At 43.9% G+C, this 24,129-nt stretch overlaps 1 protein-coding gene and 1 pseudogene across 1 annotated transcript in view; both read left to right on the forward strand.

Moving 5' to 3' along the window:
• LOC124796347 (laminin subunit gamma-1) overlaps positions 1-24,129 on the forward strand; it is a 1,176,638-nt gene that overhangs the window by 666,971 nt on the left and 485,538 nt on the right. The gene's annotated exons all lie outside the window — the stretch shown is intronic.
• On the forward strand, positions 18,226-18,343 carry LOC124796761 (annotated as a pseudogene).

Genomic DNA, 24,129 nt, shown 5'->3' on the forward strand with positions numbered 1-24,129 from the left:
TGGCGGTGTGTGCCTAACACATTTTATGCAAGAGGAAGCAACACCTTACAGCAAGTACCAGTGTTAGCAGGAAGTGCTTCACAGAATGATTCGCCGAAAGCGCTGCATGTGAAAATAATTGTGTAATTTCTTGGAGAAATTTGAAGTCGGCAAAACGACGAGTGAGTCGACAGACCTAACACTGGTGGGAAGGGAGTCGTGGAGCCTGTGGGGAGGAGCTGTGGTTTTAAAAGTGTCGCGTTTATGAAGTCGGGAGTGAGTGATGAGCAAAGTTGATCTTCTGCTACTGACAACTGGAAGAGTTGAGAAGTGTGTTTCCCAGGAATGGATGTGGAGAGGCCAGCTGTTTTCCAGTTTTTGTGAGAAAGGGTGCGACTTAACGAGTGAGCACTTGCTAGAGGGACGGAAGTCCCATGTCAGAACGGGTAGTCATCAGCTGTAGTAGTTGCACGAACGATGGCGGTCGAGTTTAGGCTTGTTTTGCGCACCTACGTCACGCATTCTCCGACAGCCAATGAGTGTCAGTAGTGTTCTGAGCGCTCTGCTCTGAATGCCGTAGCTAATGCGAGCATTAAACGTGAACGTAGCGAGTTGTTTGGTGAATATTTATTCCATCGCTGATGGTGGTGGTAAGTAATACAAAATGGTTCAAATGACTCTGAGCACTATGGGACTTAACATCTCAGATCATCAGTCCCCTAGAACTTAAAACTACTTGAACCTAACTAACCTAAGGACATCACACACATCCATGCCCGAGGCAGGATGCGAACCTGCGACCGTAGCAGTCGCGTGGTTCCGAACTGAAGCGCCTAGAACCGCTCGGCAACCGCGGCCGGCAGGTAAGTAATACATTCTGCACATGCAGAGGAGAGACACAAATTGCAGGATATACGCTTTCTTCAAGCGAAAAGCACGCGCATGCGCGTACCACAACTGTCGCTTGAAATCGTCAACAATGCATTCCTCAACCGTGCCTCGACATGCGCGAACCGCCATCGATCGTGGATCGGTCTATAGCTTTATGTAGCGTTTGATATCAATGAGGCCGACTCGGCGATGGCTGACAGAAGACAATAAATTCGATTTGCTCCAAAGGAAGCTTGTGGATTTTTGCTGAAGTCCTTCTCCTTTTTAACTTTAGACAACTACCGGTTTTGTTTATGGAGGAGATGATAGAAACCGTCGGAGATGGTGTAACGACAGTTTACGGTGCTTGCTTTCCAATCCAGGTGGTCGTTTCTGAGACTGTTTCGAAGTAGTTGTATTGCAACATCTCATTGAGCAGTGGTGTAGTAACAATTTTAACTCTGTCGTTAGACACATGTAAACAGTTTGGTGAATGTATCAGCTTTATAGAACCTATATTGAATATTGGGTTTTATCATCGACCATTACAAGTTTTTTAAAGACAACAGCAGCATACTCGCCTTGCACATTTGAACAGAAACAGATTATCCTAGCAAGAAATCCAAAAATGACATAAAATTATTATCTGTGAATTTAATTAACAATGAAGGACATAAATACGTGCAGATAGTTAAAATCTATAGGGTGCTTTAAAGTCCGTGGATCAAACTTCTAGGGGTGATAAATCACGTCATGGTGACCAACATTTTGTTACACAGTAAATGTTCGCTGATGTTTCCCGGTGACGCTAGGAGGCTTTTTATTTCATTTACCGGCCATGGGACGACGACATTCCATCGAACTAGCAGGGTCTACTAGTCACTTGTGCTGCCTGCTACCTATCACAGCAAACTGATAGTGTTCTCAACTAGGAAACCTGAAGCAAGAGTTTGTGTAAGCGGAGAAACATATCTTAGAAGCGAATCAGGAACTTTAAATTTACTGGGTCTGTTCCCTTTGATACGGAGCAGATGAGCGGATTACAGGCAACACACAAGGTGTAGGCATACAGCTGAGTGCCTACGCTTGCCGCCACTCAGGGCCGTAACCAATACAAAGGGACATCCAGCGTCGCCGGGAAGCATCAACGAACACTTCTCTCTAACAAAAGAAGTTCCCCATGGCATGATCTATCGCCTCTAGACATATTATGCGACGACTTTGTAACGCCCTCGTGTTATCCATCCTCATGGATAACACCAGCATGCTGTTAATAAGTGTGGCGAAAAAGCAGGAAAAATGCCGAGATCACCTCACCCTGATAAATGAAAATAGAATGTCAAAAATAATAATGAATTACAGACCAGAGAGGGAAAAGAAATAGGCAGACCAAGAAAAAGGTGGAGACGTCAAATAGAAACTAACCACAAACGAGGAAGGCACTCAACGGGAGGACGTAAAGGCAAATACCTAACATTTTAAGGAAGGAGACAACTTTACTGTATGATATGAAACTTCTTGGCAGATTAAAACTGTGTGCCGGATCGAGACTCGAACTCAGGATTTTTGTCTTTCGCGGGCAAGTACTCTACCATCTTTTTTTTTACATTTTGTTCCTTATTGTTCGTTGTATTTGCTCGTAGCGGACGCCACATGACATCCGTTGAAGTTCGTTGTTAATTCAGTTCACTCAGGTTTTTTTATTACAGAGACCAGCCAGCTCTCTGACCGAACAGCTGAGCTATCGTGCCGTAACCATCTGAGGTACCGAAGAATGACTCACGACTTGTCTTCACAGCTTTACTTCCGGCAGTACCCCGTCTGCTACCTTCCAAACCGTCACCCTGGGTAGCTCAGATGGTAGACCACCTGCCCGTGAAAGGCAAAGATCCCGAGTTCGATCTCGATCCGGCACACAGTTTAAATTTGCTAGGAAGTTTCATATCAGCGCACACTCCGCTACAGAGTGAAAATTTCATTCTGGAGACATCCCTCAGGGCGTGGTTAAGCCATATCTCCGCAACATCCTTTCTTTCAGGAGTGCTAGTTCTGCAAAGTCCGCAGGAGCGCTTCTGTGAGGGTTTGGAAGGTAGGAGACGAGGTACTGGCAGAAGTAAAGCTGTGAGGAGAGGTTGTGAGTCGTGCTTGGGTAGCTCAGACGGTATAGCACTTGCCCACGGAAGGCAAAGGTCCCGCTTACGGGTCTCGGTCCGGCACACGGCGTTGATCTGCCAGGAAGTTTCAATACGTCTTTTACGTGTCGTACCAAAAGGCACACATGAAGGATATATTCCAGTTTATGTTAGAACAAACACAAAGCGCTCACAATAGGTCAATGCGGCTGAGTCAGTTGAGACAGACAGACTGTATTCTCTTCTCTGTCTGTCTCAGCTGAGCGAGCCACATTGACTTGCTGTGAGTGTTTGGTACGTCTTCTAACTTCAACTGGATCATGCCATTCACCTGTGACATGTTGTATGGCATGTTAAAGTTGTATTGTTTTTCTGTTTCCCTGGACGACCGTTTAGAACCGAAACCCGTAGGAATAAATGTTTGAATTCCAATACAGCAAAGTTGTCGTGCATTTCTTGAAATTCTGAGAGTTTATCAGGAAGCGTAGGTCTGAACAAGCGAATTAAATTAGGTTGCTCTCCGTTGTCACCAGCTTTCCCATTTTTTTTTTTTAAATTTTCCTCTGTGTATCGGCCGGCCGAAGTGGCCGTGCGGTTAAAGGCGCTGCAGTCTGGAACCGCAAGACCACTACGGTCGCAGGTTCGAATCCTGCCTCGGGCATGGATGTTTGTGATGTCCTTAGGTTAGTTAGGTTTAACTAGTTCTAAGTTCTAGGGGACTAATGACCTCAGCAGTTGAGTCCCATAGTGCTCAGAGCCATTTGAACCATTTGAACCTCTGTGTATCTGTGTATTGAACCGGGGATCTAGAAACCTTCCTGTAATACTGGCACTGCCATTTAACTCTTGTGGTATTATTCGAATCGAATCGTCTACAATATTAACGGCACATAATTTCACGTTTGTTCCCTGTAGAAGGACATTGTGATCTGATCGCAATAAAGTTACGAGGTCTTCTTGGAATTGTATGTACAGTACCAGGCAGACACACCTCACTACATCATACACCTTTTGCTCTGTTGCGTCATCCAGGGTCTGAGATTCGGTGAGTCAATTAATTGTCTCACCAAAACTTTCTTCAGAGTAGGAACAGGGACAATATACAAGGCAAATATCCACCATCAAGAGAGAACACAACGATGGTGCCTACCGGCGGTGACGCTGACACGCTTTAGGACCGGTCCGTTGCGTGCCTCCTGGAAACGCGGTCCAGCCCACACCTGCGGCTGAGTTCACAGCCGGCAGCTCTCTTTCCCGGAAGTATAAAAACAACTTCCAGCCCAGAGGCGTCGTTTCCGGGGCGACCACACACGATGCGTGCGGCTTTGTTCTTCTCGCTTTCCTTTTTTGCAATTTCCATCGCCATCTTCGTCGTTCTGAGCGCCCTCGTCTGTCTCGCTTGGCTTTTGTGACGCAAATTAACCGCCTTCACATTACCAACATATTAAAATATCGTCTACCAAAGACATTGTTCACAAATAGCCCAATCAGAATAAGTACTTATCTGTTGTGAATCCAAAGTATAACTGTATCAGGAATCAGTACTGGGAATATTACGTACCAGTTGTCGAAAATATGTGATTTATTTTCAATATGTTCCGGGAGTATTTTACCCCATTATCAAGTTCTAAGAATTCTTAACAGTAAAAAGCAAGCAGCAGACGTATCTTGTCAAAGAAGAGTGTTATATGTTTGACAATGCATGTTTGCCGCTGGCTTTATACTTTTGAGGTTGCCTAACGTAGTCCTGAAACATGTTAAGGTGAATAAATCACATATTTTCCCAAGTTGGTGCTTAATATTGTCAGTGCTAAATACTATAATTAGGTTTCTTTCACACAGTTTGGTGGTATATCTCCGATTAAAGCAAGCTAGTAACCGACCACGATATACGCTGTTATATGCTACGACCAAGTCAAGGATCCAAGTCTTGAGGGTATTTTCGTTCTGTCGTTGCAACTGCAAGAAATGCGTGTTTTTTTTTTTTTTCACCAGACGCATTTCGTTTATTGAGGTAAAGCATCATTAGTGGTCTGTAATTAAGTTATTTACATTTTGAATTGCTTTAAGATCGAAAAATTGTTCGTTAACGATATGCTGGTTTTTACTTACGATTATTTCCGCTTGATTTCTCACTTACATCGGGAAATGCCGTTTGCTAGCACATCGTTGATATCTTGCTTCTTTAGACAATGGTAGTTGTGGTCTATTGTTTAGCTGCACTGCAGCGCTATGCATTTTTTATGCTTTACACAACACAATTTTTTGTTTTTCTACTGTATGTATTATGGCTTGTGTTTTGTAGTGTTGCCAACATAACCTTGCCAATAGTTTGTGTTCCACTTATACACTTTTTTTGTCTATTCTGTGTGTGTAATTCCATTTAATTGTGTTGCTGTGCGTTCATATACTGTGTAAGAGTACAGAAGGAATAGCAATGGAGTTTTTTAAAGGGAAGGTGAACCCATGATGAGCGGAGAAAGTGAGGAGCAAGAAATATAATGAAACTGGGAGGGGTGGGGGTTTGGTGGGAGAGTGGGGGAGGGTGAAAGATGGAAAAGGCTCTTTCCTTTTTCATGTAATTTCACCACTTATTTTACGTAGAGTCTGGTTTTCAATATTTATTTGGTCACTGAGTGTTTATTTTGTGTTAATGCTTTGTGTACATGAAAATTTTCTTGGACAGGGAGGAGTTGTAGGTCTTTACTGATTCTTATGATGTTCATATCTTTTTCAATATTACTTGGTCTATGGTGTTCTTATTTTAGATGATCTGCAAATGTTGAACGGTTTGTATCGGATTTAAATGTTCTGACGTGTTCTTTATATCTTTTGTCGAATGTCCCGCCAATCATTCCAATGTATGTCTTTTCACAATCTCTGCAACTGAGCTGATGGATGCCAAATTATTGGTGTCTGTCTGGTTTTGATTTCAGTTTTGGGATGTGCTTATGTATTGAGTTGTTTCTTTTATAAGTAGAGTTTATGTTTTGTTTTGTGAATATGTTACCTATTTTATGTGTGAATTTGTGTATGTGCTGGTGTGGCTTGATTACTTTTTTCAGTATTTGTGTCATTATTTTTCTGTTTACGAAAATACCCTCAAGAATTATAAAGCAATTACGGACAACATGCTCACACAATTGAAGAATTTAAGATTCCAGGTTATTCATTTATCACTTGGAAATAGACATAGAGGAAAAGATGAGATGATCGTGTAAGTCGTGTAGGCTCTCTTCTAATAGCTACAGTCTCGTAAAGGAAAATCGTTATTTAATAATTATATACAGTCTTTGAAATCTAGTTATATATACATATTTTTAATGCGCATCCGCTTCTTGCAAATAGCTCGCCATGAACTCGTCGAGCCAGTAATAAAAACTGCGAAATACAGGGTCAACCCGAACCCCACAGGCAAATTTTCGAATGCTGTTCGGGTATATGTTCTGAATATTTTGGTATATAGGACCCGTGGTCTTCGACGGCTGGTTACTGCGTAATAATATAACTATTACATTGAAGAGCCAAACAAACTGGTACACCTGCCTAATATTGTGTAAGGCCCCCGGGAGCACGCAGAAGTGACACAACACGACGTGGCATTGACTCTACTAATGTCTGAAGTAGTGCGGGATTTGCGGAAGGGTTGCACTTCTGCCCGTCACTCATGCGCCGACTATAGCACCGCGTTCATACTGACTTAAATCTTGATAACTTGCCATTGCAGCAGCTGTAACCGATCTAACAACTGCACCAGACCCTTGTCGTCTTCTATAGGCGTTGCCGAGCGTGTGCCGTATTCTGCCTGTTTATTTATCTCTATACGAGGTGCATTCAAGTTCTAAGGCCCCCGATTTTTTTTCTAATTAACTACTCACCCGAAATCGATGAAACTGGCGTTACTTCTCGACGTAATCGCCCTGCAGACGTACACATTTTTCACAACGCTGACGCCATGATTCCATGGCAGCGGCGAAAGCTTATTTAGGAGTCTGTTTTGACCACTGGAAAATCGCTGAGGCAATAGCAGCACGGCTGGTGAATGTGCGGCCACGGAGAGTATCTTTCATTGTTGGAAAAAGCCAATAGTCACTAGTAGCCAGGTCAGGTGAGTAGGGAGCATGAGGAATCACTTCAAAGTTGTTATCACGAAGAAACTGTTGCGTAACGTTAGCTCGATGTGCGCGTGCGTTGTCTTGGTGAAACAGCACACGCGCAGCCCTTCCCGGACGTTTTTGTTGCAGTGCAGGAAGGAATTTGTTCTTCAAAACATTTTCGTAGGATGCACCTGTTACCGTAGTGCCCCTTGGAACGCAATGGGTAAGGATTACGCCCTCGCTGTCCCAGAACATGGACACCATCATTTTTTCAGCACTGCGGTTACCCGAAATTTTTTTGGTGGCGGTGAATCTGTGTGCTTCCATTGAGCTGACTGGCGCTTTGTTTCTGGATTGAAAAATGGCATCCACGTCTCATCCATTGTCGCAACGGAAATTACTGGATTAGAGTGCATGACATATTGTGGTCTGTCAGTGTGTCTGTTTAGGCCCTAAGTTTTGCACTCCCCTCTTTAGATGACTGCCTTTTTCCATGTGGTTTACAGCAATTCGCAGCAGCATGCAAAAGCAGCGGCTAAAGCTTATTGTTACTAAGAATGAATTTAATAAAAAGGAGTTTGCTTGTGTCCTGTTAACTACTAAATAACTTGTGAGAAGGGATTTCATAAATTAAGTCGATTTAAAATTTCAGAAATCATTGTATCCAGTAATAGACAATGACATAGGTATCAATAAGCAGGATAAACAATTTATTTCAATTACGAAGTTACATTAACATTTAATAATCACAGCAAGTTTATTAATTAAATTTGGACAATAATTATTATTATTATTTCGAGGACAAGCAAAACATGGGATTATTGCAACCTCGGACTAATACTCACGAGCTTAACCCTGCAATTGCTTTTGGGCTATGCTTGCGAATTTTACCGTGAATTCCATCTTCAAGCGTAGTTAAGCCATTTAAATCTCTCCTGGCTGTATATACACATCAAAAAAAGTTTTGCATCACCTCGGTTCAGAGAGTTCCGGAACCTGTACAGAAAATTGGAATAGAGATCAACATAAACATCATTTCCGCCCTTTTTATTGATCATGAAAGCCACATATTGCATGTTGTACCACCACACAGCGAGACCTTCAGAGGTGATGGTCCAGACTGCTGTACAGACCGGTACCTCTAATACCCATTAGCACGTCTTCTTGCATTGATGGATGCCTGTATTCGTCGTGGCATACTGTCCATAAGTTCATCAAGGCACTGTTGGTCCAGATTGTCCCACTCCTCAACGACGATTAGGCGTAGATCCCTCAGAGTGGTTGGTGGGTCACGTCGTCCATAAACACCCCTTTTCAATGCATCCAAAGCCTATTCGATAGGGTTCATGTCTGGAGAACATGCTGGCCGCCCTAGTCGAGCGATGTTGTTATCCTGAAGGAAGTCATTCACAAGATGTGCACGATGGTGGCGCGAAATGTCGTCCGTGAAGAGGAATGCCTCGCCAATATGCAGCCGATATGGTTGCACTATCGGTCGGAGGATGGCATACACGTATCGTACAGCCTTCCATGACCACCAGTAGCGTACGTCGGCCCCACATAATGCCACCCCAACACAGTAGGGAACCTCCACCTTGCTGCACTCGCTGGACAGTGTGTCTAAGGCGTTCAGCCTGACCGACGATTGTCTGGTTGAAGGTACATGCGACACTCATCGGTGAAGATAACGTGATGCAAATCCTGAGCGGTCCATTCGGCATGTTGTTGGGCCCATCTGTACCATGCTGCATGGTGTCGTGGTTGCAAAGATGGACCTTGCCATGGATGTCGGCAGTGAAGTTGTGCATCATGCAGCCTATTGCGCACAGTTTGAGTCATAACACGATGTCCTGAGGCTGCACGAAAAGCATCATTCAACATGGTGGCGTTGCTGTCAGGGTTCCTCCGAGCCATAATCCGTAGGCATCGGTCATCCACTGCAGTAGTATCCCTTGGGCGGCCTGAGCGAGGCATGTCATCGACAGTTCCTGTCTCTCTGTATCTCCTTCGTGTCCGAAAAACATAGCTTTGGTTCACTCCGAGACGCCTGGACACTTCCCTCTTCCTGGCACAAAGTAACAATGCGGATGCGATCGAACCGCGGTCTAGGTACGGTTGAACTACAAATAACACGAACCGTGTACCTCCTTCCTGGTGGAATGACTGGAACTGATGGGCTTTCAGACCCCCTCCGTCTAATAGGCGCCGCTCATGCATGGTTGTTTAACACCTTTGGGCGGGTTTAATGACATCTCTGAACAGTCAAATGGACTGTGTCTGCGATGCAATATCCACAGGCAACGTCTATCTTCAGGAGTTTTGGGAACCGTGGTGATGGAAAACTTTTTTTAATGTGTGTAAATGAAACCAGGCCTTGAGTGTGGTAAATCTGCCATCAATGACGTGAGGGAAGCATGACACGTCTTCTGTCTCCTAGCTCTCGACCGACCCTACCAGTTCCACTCTCGCAGACGGACCTCGTCTCACAACAATGCTTAGAATCGCGCTCCCATGTTTGGCCCTCAGATTGTTACTATCGATATGTGAGTGTTCATATATTTCCAATTTTACACAACGCAAAGAATAGCGTTAAGTTGTCTACATTGTTTTCAATGTAATGAAGAGTACTGACACACTAATTACAATACAACGATGTGGTTATAAGCGTTGCGGAAACAGCTCGGCAGTAGCGTCGTTGTGTCGCTCTTCCATTGCATTCAGTGAACCCATACACAAGGCGCATATCGGCCAACTCTTCATCAGTAAAGCTATCCACAGTACTGCTGTGTATCACTGTTGACGTACAACTAACACTGCAGGAAAAAGAAACGCGAGACTGAACTGAGCACTGCAGAATGCAAGCTTGAGGACTAAGAATAACGTGAGCGTAACTCTTGTCAACAGAAAGTATTGTGAGTGAATGGAACAAATTGGTTTCCAAACAAAACACGCAACGCATACAACCGACACTTCCAGTACTGTGCAGACGTTTCCAGTATACAAGTACAAAGATAAATAGGTGTCAGAAAACAAAATAAATTCAATTACTTTCTAAGCAACCACAGGAAATACCCAAATACTTAGAAAAACATCCCTGAACTACCTCCGAAATTTTATCGGTTCACGCTTTATATATTTCGCAATGTAGAAAATACCTTACAGCTAATAAGAGAACTGGTTACTCAGGCGAAACATCCGAAGAGAAGGGGCTATAAGCTCAAATGACTGCTAAGAAAATGAATTTTGACCATAACAGGCAACATAGATTAGAAAAAGTGGTAAAATACAATAATTCCATTTAAAAAATGATGCCTGTTCTCTGAAATTAAAGAAGTTGTCGAATCGCGCTCCTCTTTGCTTCTGTTCCCGTGGTCACTATTTGTCCAAGTACAAAGAGGTTACAAATGTCTTTCGTTAGTCATAAAGTTATTTGAAGCGAAAAAATTATGCGTCTCTCTCTCTCTCTCTCTCTCTCTCTCTCTCTCTCTCTCTCTCTCTCTATTGTGGGTAGTACGAAAATCACTCCAAAATAAATGCACAGTGTTTTTTTTTTCTAGTTTAGTTTCCAGACAGTTGATTTATTTACAGTGTGCCGATACAGTTTTTAGAGACAAAATGTTAGTTTTCAATAACCTCCATCCCTTTCAACAGCTGTACGCCACCGTGGAACTAAGTAAGATACATACACCTCCACGGTACAAGTCAAGACTAGCACGTCCGAGGCACTGCTCAGCAGCCTTCTCAAGGTAGTTATCATCTTCAAATCTCGTTCCGTGATGTTTACCGAAGAGCTGGTAACCAGACGGTGCCAAATGAGGGCTTTAGGATGGTTGTTTCAGTGTTATTCACCCAGGCTTTCTGATCTCGGTGGTGGTTTTCTCACTGTCACATTGCTGGGCATTATCATTGATGCAACAGCAAAATACGGTGTTTTTGTCGATGTTGCCGAAGGCGACACATCATAGCGTAATAGTTCTGAAGGATTGCCAGAGACGCGTCAGAAGTGGCATGAAGTCCACAAGCAACAGTCCCTTTGAATCGAAAGATCCAATAACCATCACTTTTCCTATTGAAAGTACACTTTTGAATTTCATCTTCTTCGGCCAGTTAGATGGTGCACTTCCACCGATTGCCGTTCCGTCCCCGCTTCGAAGTGATACCATATGATTTTATCGCTTATCACACGATTCTTACAAGGTTATCATCCCCAGAATTCTCGTACTGTTCCAAAAGTTCGCTGTCTTCCATATTTTTTTGGTAGCATCTGTCAATGTTCTCGGAAACCATCTGATGCAAATCTTTTTCAGCTATAACTGTCTCAATATTCTGCATACAGTCGGTTGTCATACTCCCACCCGCAATGACAGTTCATAAAATGTTTGTCTGCGTAAATCAGGTTGTGAATATACTGAACATTGTATGTGCAGTGTGGAGTGTTTTCAGTGCCGCTGCGCTAGAGATCCCGAGATAATCTACCTGCCCAACGACTAACTGTACTGCTATCATTAGCGTCATTCCTGTACGCCTTCTTCAATCTCTCGTGAATGTTTTGTCACCGTCTTGTTCTCACAACACAGGAAGTCTGTAACACCACGTAACTTCAGACTAACATCAAACGTATCAGTCTACTTGACGGAGTGCTACGACAGCGAATTAAATTTGAATATAACCGGGAAGAATGTTTATGTGACCTCAGTGAATAACAAAAATTTAGAATAAAAATTGGACTTTTGAAAAAACTGTTGTGCATTTATTTTCGACTGACCGCCATACCAATCGTTTCTCACCTCATTGACGTATGTTCCATGTTGCCATCGTTTCTTACGATGGATCGCCGTTGAACGGTGAGCTGAGATCGATTACTAAGAAACGTTTTCTTCAGTGGCATACATGGAGTGAGACCCTGAAGTACGCATTTGCTTTGCAATCCCCCAGAGTGGAATTGCTTAAGGAGGAACCCTAGCAGATTACACTTACGGAAGTTCTGTTTTTCATTTAATAAAATTCTGTGATTCTTCGTAATTCTAAGAATATGTGCTTTATGTATATTACTTCACCATTTTCGCGCTTAAACACCTTTTTAAAGCAGGTGCGGCGCGTTTTCTTTAAATGCCCAGCTACCACACTACTGTCAAACACAAAACCTTGCCTAAAATGTCTCGCTATTTAGTTTTGGGTCCAATATTTCCATTGAAACTCGCTTTTGTGATATCCTTGAAGATGAATCGACTGTACTGCGAGCAGGAATTTATTTCGATCCAAATAGCTTACTTCAGTTTACTTGAGTTTTGCACGCTCCTTCGTATTGTAAACTTGTTGTTGTAACTGTTTCAAGCGTAGTCCAACGATTGTGCATCGCAAAATGGCAAAAACTAAGAAGTTACATTACAGAAGCAAATTTTACCGTAATCAACACAACTGTGTTGCCAAAAGGAATTGCTAAGTACAACAGGTGTGAAGTAAATGGACAAAAACATACACATGCGCAACCCAGACCGGAAACTGTTATGGTAGAACTAAAACCAATATACAGGGATCTGTCAGATCCTAAACTCGTGAAAACACGTTCTCTTGGCAAAACGCAGAATCCAAATGAAGGCTTCAATAGCTGCATTTGGAAGTGCTTGCCAAAAACTGTTTATGTTGGCATGTCAACTTTTCAGATTGGTGTCGAGGATGCCATAATATGTTTTCACGATAGAGAACAAGCAGATCAAAAACCATGAGCAGACTAGGCATCAAAACTGACGACAGCACGGAAAATGGGTACCTACGAGTGGACAGGCAACGTGTCACTGCAGAACCTTTGAAAGCTTGACAAAAGAGGCTAGAATAACAAAGAAAGGAAATAAAACTACAGAAGATGAAAATTACATTCAGAATCAACGAAATGGTGGAGCTGTAATGCTCCGACATGTTATCATTAAGAAGAAAATGACATGAAAATCCTTAGTTTCAGTTTCCGATAATTAACGATTTTGCTCACTTAGATATCATTACCTCATGCAGTATTAAAGCTACGAAAACAGAATTTTGCTTGAATAGTAATACAGTGCTTGCCTGCACAGTGAACTAGATTATTCAACAACGTCTTAAATATTTTAAACTGGAGCGTATCATATGTTCTTAAATTACTAGAAGAAAAAATTGACTTCTAAAAATTATTTTTAACTTATACAAAATAATAAAGTGGTAAATATTCCTGCTTTATTCTTTTAACAAGTTAATATTTAAAAGGATTTCTTTTGATTTTTTTACTTTGGAGCAGCTACTGCCGGTCACTAGTTGCATTATCTGAGTCTGGTTCAATGAAAGAAAAAGAGAGAAAAAAAAGAAAACAGAAAACACGCGTTCCTATATGTATGGGAATTTGATATACGTCCTGATCTCCTTCTCCCTCGCCCCCTGTCACTTTCCATTTCCTACTCTCCCTCTCTCTGTTCATTTTCTCCTCTCCTCTCTCTCTCTCTCTCTCTCCATTTCCTCCTGCCCTTCTCTCTCTTCTCTCTCCCTCTTTTTGTCCATCACCTCCTACCCCCTTTCTACATCCGTTTTCTCCTCTCCCCTCTCTCCCAAAGTCTGTTGTAGTATTCTAAACATAGTCCGATAACCCATTCATAAGCACAACTTTCCTATTTGCTAACAACATTGCATCACAGTATATACATAAAAACGCCATATACTGTATATATATATAAACCACATGGCGCCACAGTACGTACATAAGAACATGCCCGTATTCAAATGCAGATTTGAGTCAAAATTTCACAGCAATCGGTGAAGAACTTTCGGACATATACGATTTTGAATAAACGAATATTTACAGTTTTAAAAATAAATAAAATTAAAATTACACATAATTCATTGCGCGAGATAAAAATCAATTTTCACTCCATTATGAACACAGTATTTAAAATTTTATCACACTGACGTCACAATAAACTAATTATTTGGTAAAAGAATACTTCAGTATTTCTTAAAGTTTTGTATTATTCTGTTTCAAAATACTAGTAAAAAACACAGACCATGAAGTCCAGGTCCCCGTAAGATACAACACAGGCACACGGCTTAGGAAGAAGTCGACCCGCGCAAATGTAGATGTGCTTTCTAAACTGGCGTTTGACCATCTCCTCAGAGTCTACCAGCCGGCATTACCATACGAGTCTGTGTCATGTACGTCAAAGGCAAATTGGATACACTCCCCGGGCAAACGTACCGGAGCGACAAGCGAACATGAAGGCAAGAGCGGCCGTCTAGTCTGTGTGAGGGGCATATTACGTCTGGAGGTCGCGGCCACCCGGAAACAATGGCGCATATTTCACGTCGGGGCAACCACCACGGGGCAGTGCAGCTACCTGCGACACGCCCACGATGCGCGGTCAGCTCCCTCCTGTGGCGGGCGCCGGCCCGTACGTCCGGCTACTGTGCTTACTGCAACTCATCACCACCAACGACATTTACGAGGTCACTCTCAAAACTAAGGGCCCACTGACTACAAATTGTGGCCAGCTACTGCGGTCAGTCCGCACGTGCGGGTGAGCGGTTAGTATGTGTGGCAGCCGCGTGGGAGATCCGGTGCCCAGTACGGCCGTGAGTTTTTTTCAGTTTTTTCTTAGTGGTAGGACCAAAACGAAGAGGAGAATCCTTCAGCTGCTTGAAACAGAACCAGCTGTTCCGACTTGCAAAATTTGATATCGACGTCCGAAACACCGAGGGAATTAACCATACACCCTAAGATCTAAATTATATTATCAAAAGAATCAGGGCACATGTTAGTAAACATTAATATTGGAAGTGTCCACCCATCGCCTTTCTACATCTACATCACATCCATACTCCGCAAGCCACCTGACGCTGTGGGGCGGAGGGTACCTTGAGTACCTCTATCGGTTCTCCCTTCTATTCCAGTCTCGTATTGTTGGTGGAAAGAGAGATTGTCGGTATGCCTCTGTGTGGGCTCTAATCTCTCTGATTTTATCCTCATGGTCTCTTCGCGAGATATACGTAGGAGGGAGCAATATATTGCTTGTTTCCTCGGTGAAGGTATGTTCTCGAAACTTCAACAAAAGCCCGTACCTAGCTACTAAGCATCTCTCTTGCAGAGTCTTCCACTGGAGTTTATCTATCATCTCCGTAACGCTTTCGCGATTACTAAATGATCCTGTAACGAAGCGCGCTGCTCTCCGTTGGATTTTCTCTATCTATTCTATAGACCCTATCTTGTACGGATCCCATACCGGTGAGCAGTATTCAAGCAGTGGGCGAACAAGTGTACTGTAACCTACTTCCTTTGTTTTCCTGACGGTTTGAAGCCCGCTGGGGACAATTTCAATGAGATGTCTGAATGTCTGTGGAGGAATGGCTGCCCATTCTTCCTAAAAGCCGAAAACAGTGAAGGTAGTAATGTTGGACACTGCGTTCTGGAGTGAGATCGAGTTGGTTGTTGGTTGATTTGGGGAGGGACGAAACAGCGAGGTCAACGGTCCCATCAGATTAGGGAAGAATGGGGAAGGAAGTCGGCCGTGCCCTTCCAAAGGAACTATCCCGGCAATTGCTTGAAGCGATTAAAGGAATTCAAGGGAAACCTAAATCAGGATGGCCGGACGCGTATTTGAACCGTCGTCCTCCCGAATGCGAGCGGACTGTGCCAACCACTGGGCCACCACGCGAGAGTGAGATCGACGCTCTGACTCGTCCCAAAGGTGTTTTATTGGGAACAGATAAGGACTTTGGGTAGCTCAGTCAATTTCAGGAATGCTATAGTCCGCAGACCGTTGCCTCACAGGTCATGCTTTATGACAGAGCGTGTTCCTCTATGTACGCAGTACACAGTGCTGTAACACGTGTTCACATCCTTAAGTGTGTTTTAGGCACAATAAGGGGACCACCCCCCAAGCATGAAAGTCACCCCCGTAACTTAACACCACATCCTCCATACTTCAGTGTTGGCACTATAGGTGCTGGCAGGTAACGTTCTCCAGGCTTTCGGAAAACACAATCGTTCCATCGCATTGCCACAGGGTACAATGTGATTCATCACTTCAAATCACTCCTTTTCAGTCATCCGCTGGCCAGTGGCGTCGCTCTTTACACCACCTCAAGTGTCGCGTACCATTGATACACAGTCACTGTGAAAGCTGGGTTGGTGACAGGACTCTGGAAGTCACAAGTGATTCCTTCTGGTGATTTCAGGTAACTTTTTATAACTACCCTCCTCAATGATCCACGGTTCGTGTCCGTTAGTACAAAAGGACTATCTGGTCTTGCTTTAGCTGTGATTGTTCCTTCGCGTTTGCACTTCACAATCACAGTGCCAATAGTGAACTTGGGCAGCTTTAGTAGGGTTGAAATGCCCCCGGTGGACTTGTTACTCAGGTGACAACCAGTGCCTACTCCACGTTGGAAGTCACCGACCTCTCCTGAACGACCTATTCTGCTGTTACTGCTACTCAGCTGACAACACAATATTTCTCGCCTCTTTACTGGCTGGTCTGCCTCTCGTGACGTCTGGTGATCAATTACGAATTAAGTAGGGGTGTCTGGATACTTTTAATTACTGTACCTCTACGACTATACTTTGCAAACAACTACGAGGTGCATTGCAGAGGGTAGACACAGTACCTCAGGCACTAGATGCGGTTTCGGTAGGACTGTGATTTAATTCAAGTGTGCCTCAAGCCAAGCAATACAGGTAACGATTTATCATGATGTTTGGTTTGTGGGGCGCTCAACTGCGTGGTTATCAGCGTCCATACAAAATCCCAACCTTTTCTCAGTCCAATCTCGCCACTTTCATGATTGACGATGAAATGATGAGGACAACACAAACACCCAGTCACCTCGAGGCAGCTGAAAATCCCTGACCCCGCCGGGAATCGAACCCGGGACTCCATCCTCGGGAAGCGAGAACGCGACTGTGAGACCACGAACTGCGGACGCGGTTTATCAAATAGAACTAGCATCACTATAAGGCTGTTGTTCACTGGCTATGCTGTTGAGTACAGGAAAGAAACCTTATTGAACTGTTGTAAAGAATTGCAGAAAATCTTGGACAACATTTCCAATAGGTGTAATGAAAAGTAATTCTTTCGAAATGCGGATTGATGTAAGATCATTCTTATAAGGTCCACCACACGTAGCTGAATGGTCAGCGTGATGGATTGTCAATCCTCTGGGCCCGGGTTCGATTCCAGGCTGGGTCGGGGAATTTTCTCCGCCCAGGGACTGGGTGTTGTGCTTCCCTCATCATCATCCTGTCATCCTCATCGACTGCGGGTCGCCGAAGTGGCGTCAAATTGAAAGACGGGCACCTGGCGAACGGCCTGCCCGACGGGGGGGCCTAGCCATACGATTAAATAAATAAATTCTTATAAGAAAGAGAAAGAACACGATTATATCGGATTACTAGATTACTGGAGCACGTATTGATCATGTCACATCGTAGAAGTATTAGGCGTAATACTAGGTAGCGTTACAGGATGAGACGATGACGACAAATCAGAATTAGGGGAAGAAAATGGAAGTCTTACATTTATTGGAAGGTTTCTGGGAAAATGCAGAACATGTGTAACGAAAAATCATGTATAAGATGAACAATTCAGGAATATTGTTCCAATACTTGGAACCTTCTTCAAGTAGGCATGAAGAAAGATATCGAACGAACTCAGAGACGTAATGCTAGGATCGTAACCGGTAGGTATAGCGTACGAAAGTGTAACAGCAATGCTGGGGAATGGAAATGAGAATCCTTGGAGGAAGGGTGGCGCAGTTGTCGCGGAACACTGTAGCGTAAATCAGAGAACGTGAATCCGAAAACGACAGTGCTGTCGCCATCGTGTATGAAGCGTGGAATCATGACGATATGATAAAAGAGATTAGGGCTCGTACAGGGGGAAAACGCGAATGTAACAGGAAAGAAAGTAGATTTTTATTGGCACGGTGTACTCTCCGCCACGCGCTGTATAGTGCCTTGCGGAGTGTATTTGTAAATGTAGATGTATAAACCCCACCTGGACATTTATGTAGGATTTCCGTGATATTCTTAAATCCCTTAAGGTCATTGTTACGACGGGCGTTCAATAAGTAATGCAACACATTTTCTTTTCTGAAAGGAGTATGATTTTCTCAGGATTCCAATACACCATATTGCCAACGGCCCTGCCGCAGTGGTAACACCGGTTCCCGTCAGATCACCGAAGTTAAGCGCTGTCGGGCTGGGCTAGCACTTGCATGGGTGACCATCCGGTCTGCCGAGCGCTGTTGGAAAGCAGGGTGGACTCAGCCCTTGTGAGGCAAACTGAGGAGCTACTTGATTGAGAAGCAGAGGCTCCGATCTCGAAAACTGACATACGGCCTGGAGATCAGCGTGCTGACCACATGCTCCTCCATATCCGCATCCAGTGACGCCTGTGGGCTGAGAATGACACGGCGGCCGGTCGATACCATTGGGCCTTCATGATCTGTTCTGGAGGAGTTAATGCGTCATATTATTCCCCACTGTTTTCGCTACAAAACTCTATTTTTCAGCACAATCTCCGCTTAATGCGATGGCGTTACGCCGCCTTACTGGCAGGGCGTGTATGTCTGCATGGTACGACTCTACTAGTCGACGTCGGAGCCAACATCTTACTGCATTAATTGCCTTTCCATCATACATACTGCTTCCCGCGGAGAGCCTCCTTAATTGGGCTAATCAAATGGAAGTCGAAAGGCGCGAGATCCGGGCTGTGGGGCGGATGTGAGAGAACAGTGCAATGAAGTTTTGTGAGTTCCTCTTGGGTGCACAAACTTGCGTGAGGCGTTGTGTTGTCATGGAGAAGGAGAATTTGAGCTGTGACGTGCTTGACCGTGATCCATCGATCACCTCGAATGAGAGTGTCCGCACGTTCCAACATTGCAGGAGTCACAGCTGTGTGCGACCGGCCGACACGTGGGAAACTGGACAGGTATGCGCGACCTCGTTGCAATGATGACAAACGCCTCGCCCAACGACAGCCCGTTCTCTTGTTTACCATCTGCGATGGTCTAGTTTTTCGCAAAAAGAAACTCAATGACCGCTATCTGCCTGGAACGCACCGCCTTTACAGAGGCCATTTTGAAGTCTACGTATACCAACACCACATATCGGAACTTCGTGAAACCACAGACGTTGAAGCGGGAATATTCCATGATGACCCTAAAAAACTGTATTTTTTCAACCGAAACTGGCAAGAATAAGAAGTGCTGCATTACTTCCTGAACGCCCCTCCAATTTTGAAAAGGGCACTGCCCATTTCCTTCCCCATCCCTCTTCAGTCATATCGCGTACCCACTCTGTAATGTGCTGCATGTCGACTGGAATGAATTATACCATATTCTTCTTCTTTCAAATACATTAAAGAGAAATTTGTAATGTGCATTCTCTGTGACAATAAGTGACTAGGGAAATCAGAAAGCATTGTGTGACCGTTACAAGTAATAATTCTCATCTGTACTTTAACGCGTACGCACAAACAATAAAACTTTCCAACAAGTATTTTGTCCCCTTTCGTTGTCACAGGCCCTGAAAGCTGCATGAAATAAAATGAGATCCGCCCCACTAAATGTTTCCATAGGTCTTGAAGAGTTTATTATTCCCCGGTACAATCGGTGCCAGATTTCTCTCGCTGACCTGCCTAGGTGCACAGTCTTTGGAAGACAGACCGCCTCTTGTCACGAAAAGGGCGTTGTCTCCAGTAGGACTTGCGGCACTGGCTCTTCTGTAAACCACGTTCATTCTTCCCTCACGTGTTATTCAGCCCAAAAAGTAAATGCCCTCAACCGATAGTGAGACAACAAGGACGTTGCATCACATGGATATAATTTCATCTGTGTGTTAGAAAACAGTATCATATACGAAGGCCGTCCAATAAATAATACACCAGAGATTTTGCTCATAAAATATTTATATTTAAGAGTAGGAATTTGGAGACAATATCAGTCAACATTTCCGTCACACGAATTACTTTCTACATCGCCTATATCACGTTTTATGGCTTCACACAAGGGCTGTCTAAGAGCGCATATTCCCTGTTCGTAGAAGTTCAGAGTGATGAAACCGGATTTCGTCACTTGTAATGATCCTTGCCAGTAAAGTCTCACCATTGGTTTCAAAGTGCTCTCACGGCTCAGATGATATGTCTTTTCTTTGAATCTTGTGGTATGTTGTGAGCATTTGTGTACCGCATAATGAGAATACCTTTGAGTATCCAAGCGTCTCAATCATTGCAGACTCACTGCCAATGTTCGCCCATAGCTGTAGAGCCAATTGTCGGCGTTTTTATGCGTCGGTTTGCACGATTAATGGTGTCCGTTGGTTCACCAAATTTCCTTAATATCACCATTCCAAGAGCTGGAAGTGCAAGACAGAATCTTCGTGTTGTTATGTCCCATAGGGTGATTGGTGCCACAGCAATGTCTGCAGTTGTAGGTTTGCTCGGCTCTTGTTAGAATGAGTGATACTTATGCCCGGTATACTGGTCAGCCACGGTCCTGATGGTCCGACCAAAGTATGACATGCCACAGCTGCTCTGGATACGGTTGACGCTTGCCTTACGCAAACCAGTGTCATCCTTTACAGGCTCTACAAGAACCCTCATCTTAGATGGTGGTAGAAAAAACACATGAGCTGTTATGTTAGAAATGTTACCGGCGTAATTCAGCAAGTCAGTAGTCTACAATGCCACCTCGCTATTTTCAGCAATCATCCAGTTCACTGTTGGTCGATAGCGCAATGCGCGTTAATCTATCTTTCACTTTACTCGTTCTATCTTCGAGGTGTACTAAATCACCTGACAAAGTTTGAGGCTTTGAGATAAAGAGATATTTCATACCTTGGTTCATAGGGTCCGAGTCATCTCAGACACTGAAAGTTTGTCAGTTGAAATAGTCCACCTCGAATTCTCTTTTCTCTACCATCGATGTATATATATATATATATATATATATATATGCAGGATATATCACATGGACGTCCAAGGAGACTCGGTGTTCCAAGAAACTATTTCCTAGCTGACACCCAATCATTGTCTTCTTCTCTATACCAAACTCGCTTAAATACGAAGTTTCTCCGTTTTCTTTACATGCAATCGGCCTATCATTTCCCTGTATCATCACTGCCTCTTATATAGCGCACCATGTACCCCTTCTTCATCAAGGTATTCTAATAAGTACGTTGCAGTGGTGATCATAGCGTTCTGGCTTCCCAGATACTGTAAAACCGTTCTTGAAATGCCTGTAATAATATTATCTGTCTTCAGAAAAAAGAACAGTTGAGAGGTATTATTTGGCGAAGCGACATTTTTGTTAGCTAACATCCGAAAAAATTATAATTTTTAATCATCTGTAGTTCCTGCAAGAATTTTTTTTCGTGTCATTCAAAAAACTTATTTCAGGCAAAGAGGATTTCGAGAAGCCTCCATTTATTTTTGGAAAACAATTACTTTTTCTACCACTATCTGTCTTTCATGGTGCCCATTTAATAAAAAATAGATTGTCTGGTTGGAAGGTGAACGGAGTAAGCTATTACTGATAATTACCAGCTTAGGCCATTGCACACGTCTAGCGTTTCGGTGGATGTCCCTATAGTGAGTGCAATGCGGAGAGATTTTTGATTTACACCACATCACAGTATCATTCACGGGCATACAAAAAAATTTATCTCTTTGGAATTTGGTTTCTATTGTACGACGGTCTGGTACAGGGTGGCACAAAATAGGTGTTACAAAGTTTTTGTCTACTACGACATAATGTGTGGTGATACATACTTGCTATCATATTCATGCTACAGCAGACAACCTAAAATTTAGTAGATAAGGTTTTCAAAATGCTTCCCGTCTGCGGCAACTAATGTGGAAAGCCTGGAATTGAATTCCGTGATGAATGACGGAAGATCATCATTTTCGTCTGCAGTAAGAAGGTACTGGAATGTTGCAGTGTATCTTCGAAGACTCTGTCCCAAAAGAAATAATAATACCGGTTAACATCGTTACTATAAGTGGTCCATTCCACACCATGTTCAGGCGGCTTGACCGTGTGGATTCACAGCATCCCAGTGGAGCCAATTCTGTTTGTTGACGTCACGTCCCCGCGGAGACGGAAGTGTGCCTCATAACTAAATCTGATGCTTAACGACCGTTCCATTTTCAAAGCCCTCAGTCATCTGATTTGCAAAAGAATATCGCTGTTCCACATCGCCGGCCGAGGTGGCCGAGCGGTTCTAGGCGCTACAGTCTGGAACCGCGCGACCGCAGTTCTAGGGGACTGATGACCTCAGCAGTTCAGTCCCATACTGCTCAGGGCCATTTGATTTTTTGTTCCACCTCACTGTTCTTTAAAGGATGGCGCAGTTGAGTTTTGTAAGGATGAAGGTTAAGTTTCTCTTTCGTGATCCTCAGGAGAGACAGGCGTGACATCCTGAGTTCCTGTGCTCAAAGTCTTTTTGATGTAGTGGGCTCTTCGTTGAACAGGGTTCGCTCTCGTTCCACACTCTCCAGGGCTTCAGCTGAGGCTGGTCGTTCTGAGCAGCTCTTCTTTGAGTCATATAAGGATCCGTCTCTTCAAAACGTTTCACCAACCTCTGAAGACACAGGGAAAACATTACACAAAATCCATATCAGAGGGTGCTTAAGTTTTGTGATGACTTCCTTTTAGCATTGTAATCTCACAGAGAAGTGGTCGTTTGACATGGTGCTGTTGTCGGACCAAATGTGCTGTTGAATGCCCGTCTCACCACAACAATACACCCAGAATTTGTGTAAAATGTCTTTACGGTAAAAAGTACTTTCCATTGTTCATGCATACGTTCTGGAAAGTGAATTGAGACATTGTAGAGTTACCTACAGAATTTTCAGAGCTACAATACAACAGTATGACAGGGAGACTTATTTATGGTACACGATTAAACCACAATAGACAAATACTTTGTAACATATGTTTCGCGCCACTCTGTGTTAGGCGTTTATGGACTTATTACATTCTGCCTCACACTTCGGAACAGTTAACTTTTTGCCCTCGGAAAAACACGTCTGAAGTGATAAATTGTGCATGGTGAAGGAAATAGAAGGTAAGGAATGTTGTACGTTAGCAGAGCCCGGACTTTTATCGGGGAATCCGGAGCCACGGAATTCTGTTAGAGACCCTGAGTCAGCGCGCCGCTTTTTCGGTGGAGCAACTCAGCACTCCCTGCTCCTTGTTCAGACTCTCCGTATCTTTCTCCTCGACTCTCTAATAAATGCCTCGGATGCTCTCGACCGAGAGGACAATCATGTATCGTGATTTGCAAGGTACGCCAGGCGCCGCTGGAAGGAAAAAGTCTCCCGAAACAGCGAACAGAATGCGGCGGGCGGCGGAGCGGCCCTGTCGTCTGGACAACAGGGGAACTGCTTTTTGCAGCACTGTTCCCTACGAGTTTAGACGCTCCGGAGAGCAAGGCGCTGTTCACAAACTCGTACACTCCTAAATTCACTCTCAGAAACAGTAGGTATGCACATGGGGTGGCAACAGACCTATACCTTTTCCGCGGCTTTGTTGCTGTCTTACAGCAGGTGTGCAGTTTCAGACCACGTGCATTAATCAGCGAGTGTGACACTGGTTTTTAGTCGAAGTTAATGGCTGCTGTCGGTACTAATACCTTGAAAGTTACTGAATCGAGGCTGAGGGTAAGACAAACTGTTGACAGTAGGTGCTGTTGCGTGTAGCAGTGATTTTCGTAGGATACAAATGGCTCTGAGCACTATGGGACTTAACATCTGAGGTCATCAGTCGCCTAGAACTTAGAACTACTTAAACCTAACTAACCTAAGGACATCACACACATCCATGCCCGAGGCAGGATTCGAAACTGCGACAGCAGCGGTCGCGCGGTTCCAGGCTGAAGCGTCTAGAAACGCTCGGCCACACCGGCCGGGTTCGTAGGATTCATAACAGCACAGTGTACACGAAAACCTCATTGAGCATTCATCCGATACTTGATACATATTTTTTGAAACTAATCTAGCGAGAATACCAACTTACTTTCTAAGAATCTAAGGTCG

This window comes from Schistocerca piceifrons, chromosome 4 (assembly GCF_021461385.2).
Source record: "Schistocerca piceifrons isolate TAMUIC-IGC-003096 chromosome 4, iqSchPice1.1, whole genome shotgun sequence".
Lineage (NCBI taxonomy): Eukaryota > Metazoa > Arthropoda > Insecta > Orthoptera > Acrididae > Schistocerca > Schistocerca piceifrons.